We start from the raw sequence: 17,332 nt of genomic DNA on the forward strand, positions 1-17,332 counted from the left end.
GGTGTATATCACAAACACCCCTGAACAGAGTGTGTGTCACAAACCCCATTGCACTTTGTGTGTGTCACAAAGCCCATTGGACAGCGTGTGTATCAGAAAAACCAATGGACAGTGTGTGTGTCACAGATGCCATTGTACAGCTTGTGTGTCACAAACGCCCCTGGACTGAGCGTGTGTCACAAACTCCACTGTAGAGCGTGTGTGTCACAAACCCCATTAGACAGTGTGTGTGTCACAAACCCCCCTGGACACCGTTTGTGTCACAAATGCCCCTGGAAAGCGTGTGTGTCACAAACCCCATTCGCGAGTCTGTATGTCACAACCCCATTGACATTGTGTGTGTCACAAACACCAGTGGACAGCCTGTGTGTCACAAACCCCATTGGACAGTGTGTGTGACACAAACCTAATTGGACAGGTTGTGTGTCACAAACACCCCTGGACACCGTTTGTGTCAGAAACGCCCCTGGACAGGTTGTGTGTCACAAACGCCCCTGGACAGCGTGTCTGTCACAAACCCCATTGGACAGCGTGTGTGACACAAACCCCATTGGACAGGGTATGTGTCACAAACACCCCTGGACACCTTTTGTGTCAATAACGCCCCTGGACTGGGTGTGTGTCACAAACCCCATTGGAGAGTGTGTGTGTCACAAACGCCCCTGGACACCATTTGTGTCACAAGTGCCCGTGGACATCGTGTGTGTCATAAACCCCTTTAGACAGCGTCTGTGTCACAAACCCCATTGGACAGCGTGTGTGTCACATACCCCCTGGAAACTGTGTGTGTACAAAATACCCCTGGACAGCGTGTGTGTCACACAACCCATTGGATAGCCTGTGTGTCACAATCCCCATTGGACAGGGTGTGTGTCACAAACACCCCTGGACACCGTTTGTGTCACAAACGCTCCGGGACAGGGTGTGTGTCACAACCGCCATTAGACAGTGTGTGTGACATAAACCCCATTGGACAGCGTGCATGTCACAAACCCCGTTGGACATTGTGTGTGTCACAAACCCCCTTGCACAGGGTGTGTGTCACAAACCACATTGGACAGTGTGTATGTCACAACCCCATTGAACACTGTCTGATTCACAATTCCCATTTGACAGCGAGTGTGTAAGAAATCCCATTGCACAGCGTGTGTGTCACAAACCCAATTGGACAGCGTGTGTCACAATCGCCCTGGAAACTGTGCGTGTCACAAACACCCCTGGACAGGGTGTGTGTAAAAATCCCATTGGACTGCATATGTGTCACAAACCCCTTTGGACAGCGTGTGTGTCACAATCCACCTGGAAACTGGGTGTGTCACAAACACCCCTGGACAGGGTGTGTCTCACAAATGCCATTGGAAAGCCTGTGTGTCACAAACCCCATTGGACAGCGTGTGTCTCACAAACCCCATTGCACAACCTGTGTGTCACAAACCCCATTGCACAGCATGTGTGTCACAAACCGCATTGGACAGCGTGTGTGTCAAAACCCCACTTGGACAACGTGTGTGTCAGAAACCCCATTGAAGAGTGTATGTGTCAGAAACCCCATTAGACAGAGTGTGTGTCACAAACCCCCCTGGAAACTGTGTGTGTCCAAAATATCCCTGGACAGCGTGTGTGTCACAAACCCCTTTAGACAGTGTGTATGTCACGAACCCCATTGGAGAGCGTGTCTGTCACAAACCCCATTGGATAGCGTATGTGTCACAAACACCCTTAGACAGGGTGTGTGTCACAAACCCCATTGGAGAGCGTGTCTGTCACAAACCCCATTGGATAGCATGTGTGTCACAAACCCCATTGGACAGCGTGTGTGTCACAAACCCCATTGGACAGCGTGTGTCACAAGCCCCCCTGGAAACTGTGTGTGTCCAAAATATCCCTGGACAGCGTGTGTGTCACAAACCCCTTGGACAGCGTGTGTGTCACGAACACCATTGGAAAGTGTGTGTCACAAATCCCCCTGGACAGCGTGTGTGTCACAAACCTCATTGGAGAATGTGTGTGTCACAAACCCCATTGGACAGCGTGTGTGTCACAAACCCCATTGGAAAGGGTGTGTGTCACAAACACCCCAGGACAGTGTGTGTGTCACAAACGCCCCTGGACAGGGTGTTTGTCACATACCCCATTGGACAGTGTGCATGTCACAAACCCCATTGAACAACGCGTGAGTCACAAAGCCCATTGGACACTGCGTGTGTCACAAAGTCCATTGGACAGCGTGTGTGTCATAAACACCATTGGACAGGGTGTGTGTTACAAACACCCCTTCACAGAATGCGTGTTCACAAACCCCATTGCAAACTGTGTGTGTCACAAACCCCATTGGACAGCATTTATGTCACAAACCCCCTTGGACAGTGTGTGTGTCAAAAAACCCTTGGACAGCGTGTGTGTCACAAACCCCTTTGTACAGTGTGTGTGTAACAAACGTCCCTGGACAAGGTGTGTGTTACAAACCGCGGTGGAGTTTGTGTGTGTCACAAACCCCATTGCACATTGTGTGTGTCACAAACCCCATTGGACAGGGTGTGTATCAGAAAAACCAATGGACAGTGTGTGTGTCACAGACCCCATTGTACAGGTCATGTGTCACATACACCCCTGGACATTTTGTGTCACAAATGACCCTGGACTGAGCGTGTGTCACAAACCCCATTGCACAGCGTGTGTGTCACAAACCCCATTAGACAGTGTGTGTGTCACAAACACCCCTGGACACCGTTTGTGTCACAAATGCCTCTGGACAGCGTGTGTGTCACAAACCCCATTGGAGAGTCTGTATGTCACAACCCCATTGACATTGTGTCTGTCACAAACCCCATTGGATAGCGTGTGTGTCACAAACACCCTTAGACAGGGTGTGTGTCACAAACCCCATTGGAGAGCGTGTCTGTCACAAACCCCATTGGATAGCGTGTATGTCACAAACCCCATTGGACAGCGTGTGTGTCACAAACCCCATTGGACAACGTGTGTCACAAGCCCCCCTGGAAACTGTGTGTGTCCAAAATATCCCTGGACAGCGTGTGTGTCACAAACCCCTTGGACAGCGTGTGTGTCACGAACACCATTGGAAAGTGTGTGTCACAAATCCCCCTGGACAGCGTGTGTGTCACAAACCTCATTGGAGAACGTGTGTGTCACAAACCCCATTGGACAGCGTGTGTGTCACAAACCCCATTGGAAAGGGTGTGTGTCACAAACACCCCAGGACAGTGTGTGTGTCACAAACGCCCCTGGACAGGGTGTTTGTCACATACCCCATTGGACAGTGTGCATGTCACAAACCCCATTGAACAACGCGTGAGTCACAAAGCCCATTGGACACTGCGTGTGTCACAAAGTCCATTGGACAGCGTGTGTGTCATAAACACCATTGGACAGGGTGTGTGTTACAAACACCCCTTCACAGAATGCGTGTTCACAAACCCCATTGCAAACTGTGTGTGTCACAAACCCCATTGGACAGCATTTATGTCACAAACCCCCTTGGACAGTGTGTGTGTCAAAAACCCCCTTGGACAGCGTGTGTGTCACAAACCCCTTTGTACAGTGTGTGTGTAACAAACGTCCCTGGACAAGGTGTGTGTTACAAACCGCGGTGGAGTTTGTGTGTGTCACAAACCCCATTGCACATTGTGTGTGTCACAAACCTCATTGGACAGGGTGTGTGTAACAAACACCCGTGGACAACATTTGTGTCAGTAACGTCCCTGGACAGGGTGTGTGTCACAAAGCCCATTGGACAGTGTGTATGTCACAAACCTCATTGGACATTGTGTGTGTCACAAACCCCATTGGACAGGATGTGTTTCACAAACATCCCTGGACAGCGTGTGTGTCACAAACGCCCCTGTACAGGGTGTGTATCACAAACACCCCTGGACAGAGTGCGTGTCATAAACCCCATTGCACTTTGTGTGTGTCACAAACGCCTTTGGACAGTGTGTGTGTCACAAACCTCCCTGGACAGCGTGTGTATCAGAAAAACCAATGGACAGTGTGTGTGTCACAGACCCCGTTGTACAGGTCATGTGTCACATACACCCCTGGACATTTTGTGTCACAAATGACCCTGGACTGAGCGTGTGTCACAAACTCCACTGTAGAGTGTGTGTGTCACAAACCCCATTAGACAGCGTGTGTGTCACAAACACCCCTGGACACCGTTTGTGTCACAAATGCCTCTGGACAGCGTGTGTGTCACAAACCCCATTGGAGAGTCTGTATGTCACAACCCCATTGACATTGTGTGTGTCACAAACCCCAGTGGACAGCCTGTGTGTCACAAACCCCATTGGACAGTGTGTGTGATACAAACCCCATTGGACAGGTTGTGTGTCACAAACACCCCTGGACACCCTTTGTGTCAGAAACGCCCCTGGACAGGTTGTGTGTCACAAATGCCCCTGGACAGCGTGTCTGTCACAAACCCCATTGCAGAGCGTGTGTGACACAAACCCCATTGGACAGGGTATGTGTCACAAACACCCCTGGACACGTTTTGTGTCAATAACGCCCCTGGACTGGGTGTGTGTCACAAACCCCATTAGAGAGTGTGTGTGTCACAAACGCCTCTGGACACCATTTGTGTCACAGACACCCCTGGACATCGTGTGTGTCTCAAACCCCATTGGACAGCGTGTGTGTCACAAACCCCATTGGAATGCGTTTGTCACAACCCCCACTGGAATCTATGTGTGTCTAAAACAGCCCAGGACAGCGTGTGTGTCACAAATTCCATTGGAAGGGTTTTGTGTCACAAACGCCCTGGATACCGTTTGTGTAACAAATGCCCCTGGACAGGGTGTGTCACAAACACCATTGGACAGCGTGTGTGTCACAAACCCATTGAACAGCCGTTGTATCACAAACCCCATTGCACAGGGTGTGTGTAACATACACCCCTGGACGCCGTTTGTGTCAGAAACGCCCCTGAACAGCGTGTGTGTCACAAACTCCATTGGAGAGTGTGTGTGTCACAAACCCCATTGGACAGCGTGTGTCTCAACCCCCCCTGGAAAATGTGTGTGTCACAAACACCCCTGGACAACGTGTGTGTCACAAACGCCCCTGGACAGCGTGTGTGTCACAAACCCCATTGCACAGCGTGTGTGTCACAAACCCCATTGGACAGCGTGTGTGTCACAAACCCCATTGGAAAGGGTGTGCGTCACAAACACCCCAGGACAGTGTGTGTGTCACAAACGCCCCTGGACAGGGTGTTTGTCACATACCCCATTGGACAGTGTGCATGTCACAAACCCCATTGAACAACGTGTGAGTCACAAAGCCCATTGGACACTGCGTGTGTCATAAAGTCCACTGGACAGCGTGTGTGTCATAAACACCATTGGACAGGGTGTGTGTTACAAACACCCCTTCACAGAATGCGTGTTCACAAACCCCATTGCAAACTGTGTGTGTCACAAACCCCATTGGACAGCATTTATGTCACAAACCCCCTTGGACAGTGTGTGTGTCAAAAACCCCTTTGGACAGCGTGTGTGTCACAAACCCCTTTGTACAGTGTGTGTGTAACAAACGTCCCTGGACAAGGTGTGTGTTACAAACCGCGGTGGAGTTTCTCTGTGTCACAAACCCCATTGCACATTGTGTGTGTCACAAACCCCATTGGACAGGGTGTGAATCAGAAAAACCAATGGACAGTGTGTGTGTCACAGACCCCGTTGTACAGGTCATGTGTCACATACACCCCTGGACATTTTGTGTCACAAATGACCCTGGACTGAGCGTGTGTCACAAACCCCATTGCACAGCGTGTGTGTCACAAACCCCATTAGACAGCGTGTGTGTCACAAACACCCCTGGACACCGTTTGTGTCACAAATGCCTCTGGACAGCGTGTGTGTCACAAACCCCATTGGAGAGTCTGTATGTCACAACCCCATTGACATTGTGTCTGTCACAAACCCCATTGGATAGCGTGTGTGTCACAAACACCCTTAGACAGGGTGTGTGTCACAAACCCCATTGGAGAGCGTGTCTGTCACAAACCCCATTGGATAGCGTGTATGTCACAAACCCCATTGGACAGCGTGTGTGTCACAAACCCCATTGGACAGCGTGTGTCACAAGCCCCCCTGGAAACTGTGTGTGTCCAAAATATCCCTGGACAGCGTGTGTGTCACAAACCCCTTGGACAGCGTGTGTGTCACGAACACCATTGGAAAGTGTGTGTCACAAATCCCCCTGGACAGCGTGTGTGTCACAAACCTCATTGGAGAATGTGTGTGTCACAAACCCCATTGGACAGCGTGTGTGTCACAAACCCCATTGGAAAGGGTGTGTGTCACAAACACCCCAGGACAGTGTGTGTGTCACAAACGCCCCTGGACAGGGTGCTTGTCACATACCCCATTGGACAGTGTGCATGTCACAAACCCCATTGAACAACGCGTGAGTCACAAAGCCCATTGGACACTGCGTGTGTCACAAAGTCCATTGGACAGCGTGTGTGTCATACACACCATTGGACAGGGTGTGTGTTACAAACACCCCTTCACAGAATGCGTGTTCACAAACCCCATTGCAAACTGTGTGTGTCACAAACCCCATTGGACAGCATTTATGTCACAAACCCCCTTGGACAGTGTGTGTGTCAAAAACCCCCTTGGACAGCGTGTGTGTCACAAACCCCTTTGTACAGTGTGTGTGTAACAAACGTCCCTGGACAAGGTGTGTGTTACAAACCGCGGTGGAGTTTGTGTGTGTCACAAACCCCATTGCACATTGTGTGTGTCACAAACCCCATTGGACAGGGTGTGTGTAACAAACACCCGTGGACAACATTTGTGTCAGTAACGTCCCTGGACAGGGTGTGTGTCACAAAGCCCATTGGACAGTGTGTGTGTCACAAACCCCATTGGAGAGTGTGTGTGTCACAAACCCCATTGGACAGGATGTGTTTCACAAACATCCCTGGACAACGTGTGTGTCACAAACGCCCCTGTACAGGGTGTGTATCACAAACACTCCTGGACAGAGTGCGTGTCATAAACCCCATTGCACTTTGTGTGTGTCACAAACGCCTTTGGACAGCGTGTGTGTCACAAACCTCCCTGGACAGCGTGTGTATCAGAAAAACCAATGGACAGTGTGTGTGTCACAGACCCCGTTGTACAGGTCATGTGTCACATACACCCCTGGACATTATGTGTCACAAATGACCCTGGACTGAGCGTGTGTCACAAACTCCACTGTAGAGTGTGTGTGTCACAAACCCCATTAGACAGCGTGTGTGTCACAAACACCCCTGGACATCGTTTGTGTCACAAATGCCTCTGGACAGCGTGTGTGTCACAAACCCCATTGGAGAGTCTGTATGTCACAACCCCATTGACATTGTGTGTGTCACAAACCCCAGTGGACAGCCTGTGTGTCACAAACCCCATTGGACAGGTTGTGTGACACAAACCCCATTGGACAGGTTGTGTGTCACAAACACCCCTGGACACCGTTTGTGTCAGAAACGCCCCTGGACAGGTTGTGTGTCACAAATGCCCCGGGACAGCGTGTCTGTCACAAACCCCATTGCAGAGCGTGTGTGACACAAACCCCATTGGACAGGGTATGTGTCACAAACACCCCTGGACACCTTTTGTGTCAATAACGCCCCTGGACTGGGTGTGTGTCACAAACCCCATTGGAGAGTGTGTGTGTCACAAACGCCTCTGGACACCATTTGTGTTACAAACACCCCTGGACATCGTGTGTGTCTCAAACCCCATTGGACAGCGTGTGTGTCACAAACCACATTGGAATGCGTTTCTCACAACCCCCACTGGAATCTATGTGTGTCTAAAACAGCCCAGGACAGCGTGTGTGTCACAAATTCCATTGGAAGGGTTTTGTGTCACAAACGCCCTGGACACCGTTTGTGTAACAAATGCCCCTGGACAGGGTGTGTCACAAACACCATTGGACAGCGTGTGTGTCACAAACCCATTGAACAGCCGTTGTATCACAAACCCCATTGCACAGGGTGTGTGTAACATACACCCCTGGACGCCGTTTGTGTCAGAAACGCCCCTGAACAGCGTGTGTGTCACAAACTCCATTGGAGAGTGTGTGTGTCACAAACCCCATTGGACAGCGTGTGTCTCAACCCCCCCTGGAAAATGTGTGTGTCACAAACACCCCTGGACAACGTGTGTGTCACAAACGCCCCTGGACAGCGTGTGTGTCACAAACCCCATTGCACAGCGTGTGTGTCACAAACCCCATTGGACAGCGTGTGTGTCACAAACCCCATTGGAAAGGGTGTGCGTCACAAACACCCCAGGACAGTGTGTGTGTCACAAACGCCCCTGGACAGGATGTTTGTCACATACCCCATTGGACAGTGTGCATGTCACAAACCCCATTGAACAACGTGTGAGTCACAAAGCCCATTGGACACTGCGTGTGTCATAAAGTCCAGTGGACAGCGTGTGTGTCATAAACACCATTGGACAGGGTGTGTGTTACAAACACCCCTTCACAGAATGCGTGTTCACAAACCCCGTTGCAAATTTTGTGTGTCACAAACCCCATTGGACAGCATTTATGTCACAAACCCCCTTGGACAGTGTGTGTGTCAAAAACCCCCTTGGACAGCGTGTGTGTCACAAACCCCTTTGTACAGTGTGTGTATCACAAAGCCCATTGGACACTGTGTGTGGTACAAACACCATTGGACAGCGTGTGTGTCACAAACCCCATTGGAATGCGTTTCTCACAACCCCCACTGGAATCTATGTGTATCTAAAACAGCCCTGGACAGCGTGTGTGTCACAAACCCCACTGTAGAGTGTGTGTGTCACAAACCCCATTAGACAGCGTGTGTGTCACAAACGCCCCTGGACACCGTTTGAGTCACAAATGCCTCTGGACAGCGTGTGTGTCACAAACCCCATTGGAGAGTCTGTATGTCACAACCCCATTGACATTGTGTCTGTCACAAACCCCATTGGATAGCGTGTGTGTCACAAACACCCTTAGACAGGGTGTGTGTCACAAACCCCATTGGAGAGCGTGTCTGTCACAAACCCCATTGGATAGCGTGTATGTCACAAACCCCATTGGACAGCGTGTGTGTCACAAACCCCATTGGACAACGTGTGTCACAAGCCCCCCTGGAAACTGTGTGTGTCCAAAATATCCCTGGACAGCGTGTGTGTCACAAACCCCTTGGACAGCGTGTGTGTCACGAACACCATTGGAAAGTGTGTGTCACAAATCCCCCTGGACAGCGTGTGTGTCACAAACCTCATTGGAGAATGTGTGTGTCACAAACCCCATTGGACAGCGTGTGTGTCACAAACCCCATTGGAAAGGGTGTGTGTCACAAACACCCCAGGACAGTGTGTGTGTCACAAACGCCCCTGGACAGGGTGTTTGTCACATACCCCATTGGACAGTGTGCATGTCACAAACCCCATTGAACAACGCGTGAGTCACAAAGCCCATTGGACACTGCGTGTGTCACAAAGTCCATTGGACAGCGTGTGTGTCATACACACCATTGGACAGGGTGTGTGTTACAAACACCCCTTCACAGAATGCGTGTTCACAAACCCCATTGCAAACTGTGTGTGTCACAAACCCCATTGGACAGCATTTATGTCACAAACCCCCTTGGACAGTGTGTGTGTCAAAAACCCCCTTGGACAGCGTGTGTGTCACAAACCCCTTTGAACAGTGTGTGTGTAACAAACGTCCCTGGACAAGGTGTGTGTTACAAACCGCGGTGGAGTTTGTGTGTGTCACAAACCCCATTGCACATTGTGTGTGTCACAAACCCCATTGGACAGGGTGTGTGTAACAAACACCCGTGGACAACATTTGTGTCAGTAACGTCCCTGGACAGGGTGTGTGTCACAAAGCCCATTGGACAGTGTGTGTGTCACAAACCCCATTGGAGAGTGTGTGTGTCACAAACTCCATTGGACAGGATGTGTTTCACAAACATCCCTGGACAACGTGTGTGTCACAAACGCCCCTGTACAGGGTGTGTATCACAAACACTCCTGGACAGAGTGCGTGTCATAAACCCCATTGCACTTTGTGTGTGTCACAAACGCCTTTGGACAGTGTGTGTGTCACAAACCTCCCTGGACAGCGTGTGTATCAGAAAAACCAATGGACAGTGTGTGTGTCACAGACCCCGTTGTACAGGTCATGTGTCACATACACCCCTGGACATTATGTGTCACAAATGACCCTGGACTGAGCGTGTGTCACAAACTCCACTGTAGAGTGTGTGTGTCACAAACCCCATTAGACAGCGTGTGTGTCACAAACACCCCTGGACATCGTTTGTGTCACAAATGCCTCTGGACAGCGTGTGTGTCACAAACCCCATTGGAGAGTCTGTATGTCACAACCCCATTGACATTGTGTGTGTCACAAACCCCAGTGGACAGCCTGTGTGTCACAAACCCCATTGGACAGGTTGTGTGACACAAACCCCATTGGACAGGTTGTGTGTCACAAACACCCCTGGACACCGTTTGTGTCAGAAACGCCCCTGGACAGGTTGTGTGTCACAAATGCCCCTGGACAGCGTGTCTGTCACAAACCCCATTGGACAGCGTGTGTGACACAAACCCCATTGGACAGGGTATGTGTCACAAACACCCCTGGACACCTTTTGTGTCAATAACGCCCCTGGACTGGGTGTGTGTCACAAACCCCATTGGAGAGTGTGTATGTCACAAACGCCTCTGGACACCATTTGTGTTACAAACACCCCTGGACATCGTGTGTGTCTCAAACCCCATTGGACAGCGTGTGTGTCACAAACCACATTGGAATGCGTTTCTCACAACCCCCACTGGAATCTATGTGTGTCTAAAACAGCCCAGGACAGCGTGTGTGTCACAAATTCCATTGGAAGGGTTTTGTGTCACAAACGCCCTGGACACCGTTTGTGTAACAAATGCCCCTGGACAGGGTGTGTCACAAACACCATTGGACAGCGTGTGTGTCACAAACCCATTGAACAGCCGTTGTATCACAAACCCCATTGCACAGGGTGTGTGTAACATACACCCCTGGACGCCGTTTGTGTCAGAAACGCCCCTGAACAGCGTGTGTGTCACAAACTCCATTGGAGAGTGTGTGTGTCACAAACCCCATTGGACAGCGTGTGTCTCAACCCCCCCTGGAAAATGTGTGTGTCACAAACACCCCTGGACAACGTGTGTGTCACAAACGCCCCTGGACAGCGTGTGTGTCACAAACCCCATTGCACAGCGTGTGTGTCACAAACCCCATTGGACAGCGTGTGTGTCACAAACCCCATTGGAAAGGGTGTGCGTCACAAACACCCCAGGACAGTGTGTGTGTCACAAACGCCCCTGGACAGGATGTTTGTCACATACCCCATTGGACAGTGTGCATGTCACAAACCCCATTGAACAACGTGTGAGTCACAAAGCCCATTGGACACTGCGTGTGTCATAAAGTCCAGTGGACAGCGTGTGTGTCATAAACACCATTGGACAGGGTGTGTGTTACAAACACCCCTTCACAGAATGCGTGTTCACAAACCCCGTTGCAAATTTTGTGTGTCACAAACCCCATTGGACAGCATTTATGTCACAAACCCCCTTGGACAGTGTGTGTGTCAAAAACCCCCTTGGACAGCGTGTGTGTCACAAACCCCTTTGTACAGTGTGTGTATCACAAAGCCCATTGGACACTGTGTGTGTCACAAACGCCCCTGGACAGCGTGTCTGTCACAAACCCCATTGGACAGCGTGTGTGACACAAACCCCATTGGACAGGGTATGTGTCACAAACACCCCTGGACACCTTTTGTGTCAATAACGCCCCTGGACTGGGTGTGTGTCACAAACCCCATTGGAGAGTGTGTGTGTCACAAACGCCCCTGGACACCATTTGTGTCACAAGTGCCCGTGGACATCGTGTGTGTCACAAACCCCTTTAGACAGCGTCTGTGTCGCAAACCCCATTGGACAGCGTGTGTGTCACAAACCCCCTGGAAACTGTGTGTGTACAAAATACCCCTGGACAGCGTGTGTGTCACACAACCCATTGGATAGCCTGTGTGTCACAATCCCCATTGGACAGGGTGTGTGTCACAAACACCCCTGGACACCGTTTGTGTCACAAACGCTCCGGGACAGGGTGTGTGTCACAACCGCCATTGGACAGTGTGTGTGACATAAACCCCATTGGACAGCGTGCATGTCACAAACCCCGTTGGACATTGTGTGTGTCACAAACCCCCTTGCACAGGGTGTGTGTCACAAACCACATTGGACAGTGTGTATGTCACAACCCCATTGAACACTGTCTGATTCATAATTCCCATTTGACAGCGAGTGTGTAAGAAATCCCATTGCACAGCGTGTGTGTCACAAACCCAATTGGACAGCGTGTGTCACAATCACCCTGGAAACTGTGCGTGTCACAAACACCCCTGGACAGGGTGTGTGTAAAAATCCCATTGGACTGCATGTGTGTCACAAACCCCTTTGGACAGCGTGTGTGTCACCATCCACCTGGAAACTGGGTGTGTCACAAACACCCCTGGACAGGGTGTGTCACAAACGCCCCTGGACAGCGTGTCTGTCACAAACCCCATTGCACAGCGTGTGTGTCACAAACCCCATTGGACAGGGTGTGTGTCACAAACACACATGGACACCTTTTGTGTCAATAACGCCCCTGGACTAGGTGTGTGTCACAAACCCCATTGGAGAGTGTGTCTGTCACAAACCCCATTGGACAGCGTGTGTGTCACAAAGACCCCTGGACACCGTTTGTGTCACAAACGCCCCTGGACAGCGTGTGTGTCACAAACCCCATTGGAGAGTGTGTATGTCACAAACCCCATTGGACATTATCTCTGTCTCAAACCCCATTGGACAGGGTGTGTTTCACAAATACCCCTGGACAGCGTGTGTGTCACAAACGCCCCTGTACAGGGTGTGTATCACAAACACCCCTGGACAGAGTGCGTGTCATAAGCCCCATTGCACTTTGTGTGTGTCACAAACGCCATTGGACAGCGTGTGTGTCACAATCCCCATTGGACAGGATGTGTGTCGCAAACCCCATTGGACAGTGTGTGTGTCAGAAACCCCATTGGACAGGGTGTGTGCCACAAACCCCCCTGGACAGCGTGTGTGTCACAAACCCCATTGGATAGTGTGTGTGTCACAAACCCCATTGGACAGCGTGTGGCACAATCTCCCTGGAAACTGTGTGTGTACAAAATACCACTGGACAGCGTGTGTGTCACAAACCCCTTTGGACAGTGCATGTGTAACAAATATCCCTGGACAAGGTGTGTGTTACAAACCGCGGTGGAGTTTGTGTGTGTCACAAACCCCATTGCACATTGTGTGTGTAACAAATCCCATTGGACAGCCTGGGTGTCACAAACCCCATTGGACAGGGTGTGTGTAACACACACCCGTGGACAACATTTGTGTCAGTAACGTCCCTGGACAGGGAGTGTGTCACAAACCCCATTGGACAGTGTGTATGTCACAAACCTCATTGGACATTGTGTGTGTCACAAACCCCATTGGACAGGTTGTGTTTCACAAACAGCCCTGGACAGCGTGTGTGTCACAAACGTCCCTGTACAGGGTGTGTATCACAAACACCCCTCGACAGAGTGCATGTCATAAACCCCATTGCACTTTGTGTGTGTCACAAACGCCTTTGGACAGCGTGTGTGTCACAAACCCCCCTGGATAGCGTGTGTATCAGAAAAACCGATGGACAGTGTGTGTGTCACAGACCCCGTTGTACAGCTCGTGTGTCACAAACACCCCTGGCGTTCATTTGTGTCACAAAAGACCCTGGACTGAGCGTGTGTCACAAACCCCACTGTAGAGTGTGTGTGTCACAAACCCCATTAGACAACGTGTGTGTCACAAACACCCCTGGACACCGTTTGTGTCACAAATGCCTCTGGACAGCGTGAGTGTCACAAACCCCATTGGAGAGTCTGTATGTCACAACCCCATTGACATTGTGTGTGTCACAAACCCCAGTGAACAGCCTGTGTGTCACAAACCCCATTGGACAGTGTGTGTGACACAAACCCCATTGGACAGGTTGTGTGTCACAAACACCCCTGAACACCGTTTGTGTCAGAAACGCCCCTGGACAGGTTGTGTGGCACAAATGCCCCTGGACAGCGTGTCTGTCACAAACCCCATTGGACAGCGTGTGTGACACAAACCCCATTGGACAGGGTATGTGTCACAAACACCCCTGGACACCTTTTGTGTCAAAATGCCCCTGGATTGGGTGTGTGTCACAAACCTCATTGGAGAGTGTGTGTGTCACAAACGCCCCTGGACACCATTTGTGTCACAGACGCCCCTAGACATCATGTGTGTCTCAAACCCCATTGGACAGGGTGTGTGTCACAAACACCCCTGGACAACGTTTGTATCACAAACGCCCCCGTACAGGGTGTGTATCGCAAACAGCCCTGGACAGAGTGCGTGTAATAAACCCCATTGCACTTTTGTGTGTCACAAACGCCATTGGACAGACTGTGTGTCACAAACCACATTGGACAGGGTGTATATCACAAACACCCCTGGACACCGTTTGTTTCACAAACATTTCTGGACAGGATGTGTGTCACAAACTCTGTTTGACAGTGCGTGTGTCACAAACCTCATTGGACAGCGCATGTGTCACAAACCCCCTGGAAACTGTGTGTGTACAAAATACCCCTGGACAGTGTGTGTGTCACAAACGCCATTGGACATCGCGTGTGTCACAAACCCCATTGGACAGCATGTGTCAAAAGCCCCCCTGGAAACTGTGTGTGTCCAAAATATCCCTGGACAGCGTGTGTCGCAAACCCCTTTGGACAGTGTATGTGTCGCGAACCCCATTAGACAGTGTGTGTCACAAACCCCCCTGGACAGTGTGTGTGACACAAACCCCATTAGACAGCGTGTGTGTCACAAACACTCCTGGACACCGTTTGTGTCACAAATGCCCCTGCACAGCGTGAGTGTCACAAACCCCATTGGAGAATCTGTATGTCACAACCCCATTGACATTGTGTGTGTGACAAACCCCATGGGACAGCCTGTGTGTCACAAACCCCATTGGACAGTGTGTGTGACACAAACCCCATTGGACAGGTTGTGTGTCACAAACACCCCTGGACACCGTTTGTGTCAGAAACACCTCTGGACAGGTTGTGTGTCACAAATGCCCCTGGACAGCGTGTCTGTCACAAACCCCATTGGGCAGCGTGTGTGACACAAACCCCATTGGACAGAGTGTGTGTCACAAACACACCTGGACAACTTTTGTGTCAAAAACACCCCTGGACTGGGTGTGTGTCACAAACCCCATTGGAGAGTGTGTGTGTCACCAACGCCCCTGGACACCATTTGTTTCACAGACGCCCCTGTACATCGTTTGTGTCTCAAACCGCTTTGGACAGCGTCTGTGTCACAAACCCCATTGGACGTGGTGTGTGTCACAAACACCCCTGGACAGGGTGTGTGTCACAAACGCCCCCGTACAGGGTGTGTATCGCAAACACCCCTGGACAGAGTGCGTGTGAGAAACCCCATTGCACTTTGTGTGTATCACAAACGCCATTGGACAGCGTGTGTGTCACAAACCACATTGGACAGGGTGTATATCACAAACACCCCTGGACACCGTTTGTTTCACAAACGTTTCTGGACAGGATGTGTGTCACAACCCCTATTTGACAGTGCGTGTGTCACAAACTCCATTGGACAGCGTGTGTGTCACAAACCCCCTGGAAACTGTGTGTGTACAAAATACCCCTGGACAGTGTGTGTGTCACAAACGCCATTGGACAGCGTGTGTGTCACAAACCCCATTGGACAGCATGTGTCACAAGCCCCCCTGGAAACTGTGTGTGTCCAAAATATCCCTGGACAGCGTGTGTCGCAAACCCCTTTGGACAGTGTATGTGTCACGAACCCCATTAGACAGTGTGTATCACAAACCCCCCTGGACAGTGTGTGTGTCACGAACACCCTTAGACAGGGTGTGTGTCACAAACCCCATTGGAGAGCGTGTGTGTCACAAACCCCATTGGACAGCATGTGTCACAAGACCCCCTGGAAACTGTGTGTGTCCAAAATATCCCTGGACAGCGTGTGTCGCAAACCCCTTTGGACAGTGTATGTGTCGCGAACCCCATTAGTCAGTGTGTGTCACAAACCCCCCTGGACAGTATGTGTGTCACAAACCCCATTAGACAGCGTGTGTGTCACAAACACCCCTGGACACCGTTTGTGTCACAAATGCCTCTGGACAACGTGTGTGTCACAAACCCCATTGGAGAGTCTGTATGTCACAACCCCATTGACATTGTGTGTGTCACAAACCCCAGTGGAAAGCCTGTGTGTCACAAACCCCATTGGACAGGTTGTGTGTCACAAACACCCCTGGACACCGTTTGTGTCAGAAACGCCCCTGGACAGGTTGTGTGTCACAAATGCCCCTGGACAGCGTGTCTGTCACAAACCCCATTGGACAGCGTGTGTGACACAAACCCCATTGGACAGGGTATGTGTCACAAACACCCCTGGACACCTTTTGTGTCAAAAATGCCCCTGGACTGGGTGTGTGTAACAAACCCCATTGGAGAGTGTGTGTGTCACAAACGCCCCTGGACACCATTTGTGTCACAGACGCCCCTAGACATCATGTGTGTCTCAAACCCCATTCTACAGGGTGTGTGTCACAAACACCCCTGGACAACGTGTGTGTCACAAACGCCCCCGTACAGGGTGTGTATCGCAAACAGCCCTGGACAGAGTGCGTGTCATAAACCTCATTGCACTTTTGTGTGTCACAAACGCCATTGGACAGAGTGTGTGTCACAAACCACATTGGACAGGGTGTATATCACAAACACCCCTGGACACCGTTTGTTTCACAAACTTTTCTGGACAGGATGTGTGTCACAAACCCTATTTGACAGTGCGTGTGTCACAAACCTCATTGGACAGCATGTGTCACAAACCCACTGGAAACTGTGTGTGTACAAAATACCCCTGGACAGTGTGTGTGTCACAAACACCATTGGACAGCGTGTGTGTCACAAACCCCATTGGACAGCATGTGTCAAAAGCCCCCCTGGAAACTGTGTGTGTCCAAAATATCCCTGGACAGCGTGTGTCGCAAACCCCTTTGGACAGTGTATGTGTCGCAAACCCCATTAGGCAGTGTGTGTCACAAACCCCCCTGGACAGTGTGTGTGACACAAACCCCATTAGACAGCGTGTGTGTCACAAACACCCCTGGACACCGTTTGTGT

Source organism: Nesoenas mayeri (genome assembly GCF_963082525.1).
Source record: "Nesoenas mayeri genome assembly, chromosome: 25".
NCBI lineage: Eukaryota > Metazoa > Chordata > Aves > Columbiformes > Columbidae > Nesoenas > Nesoenas mayeri.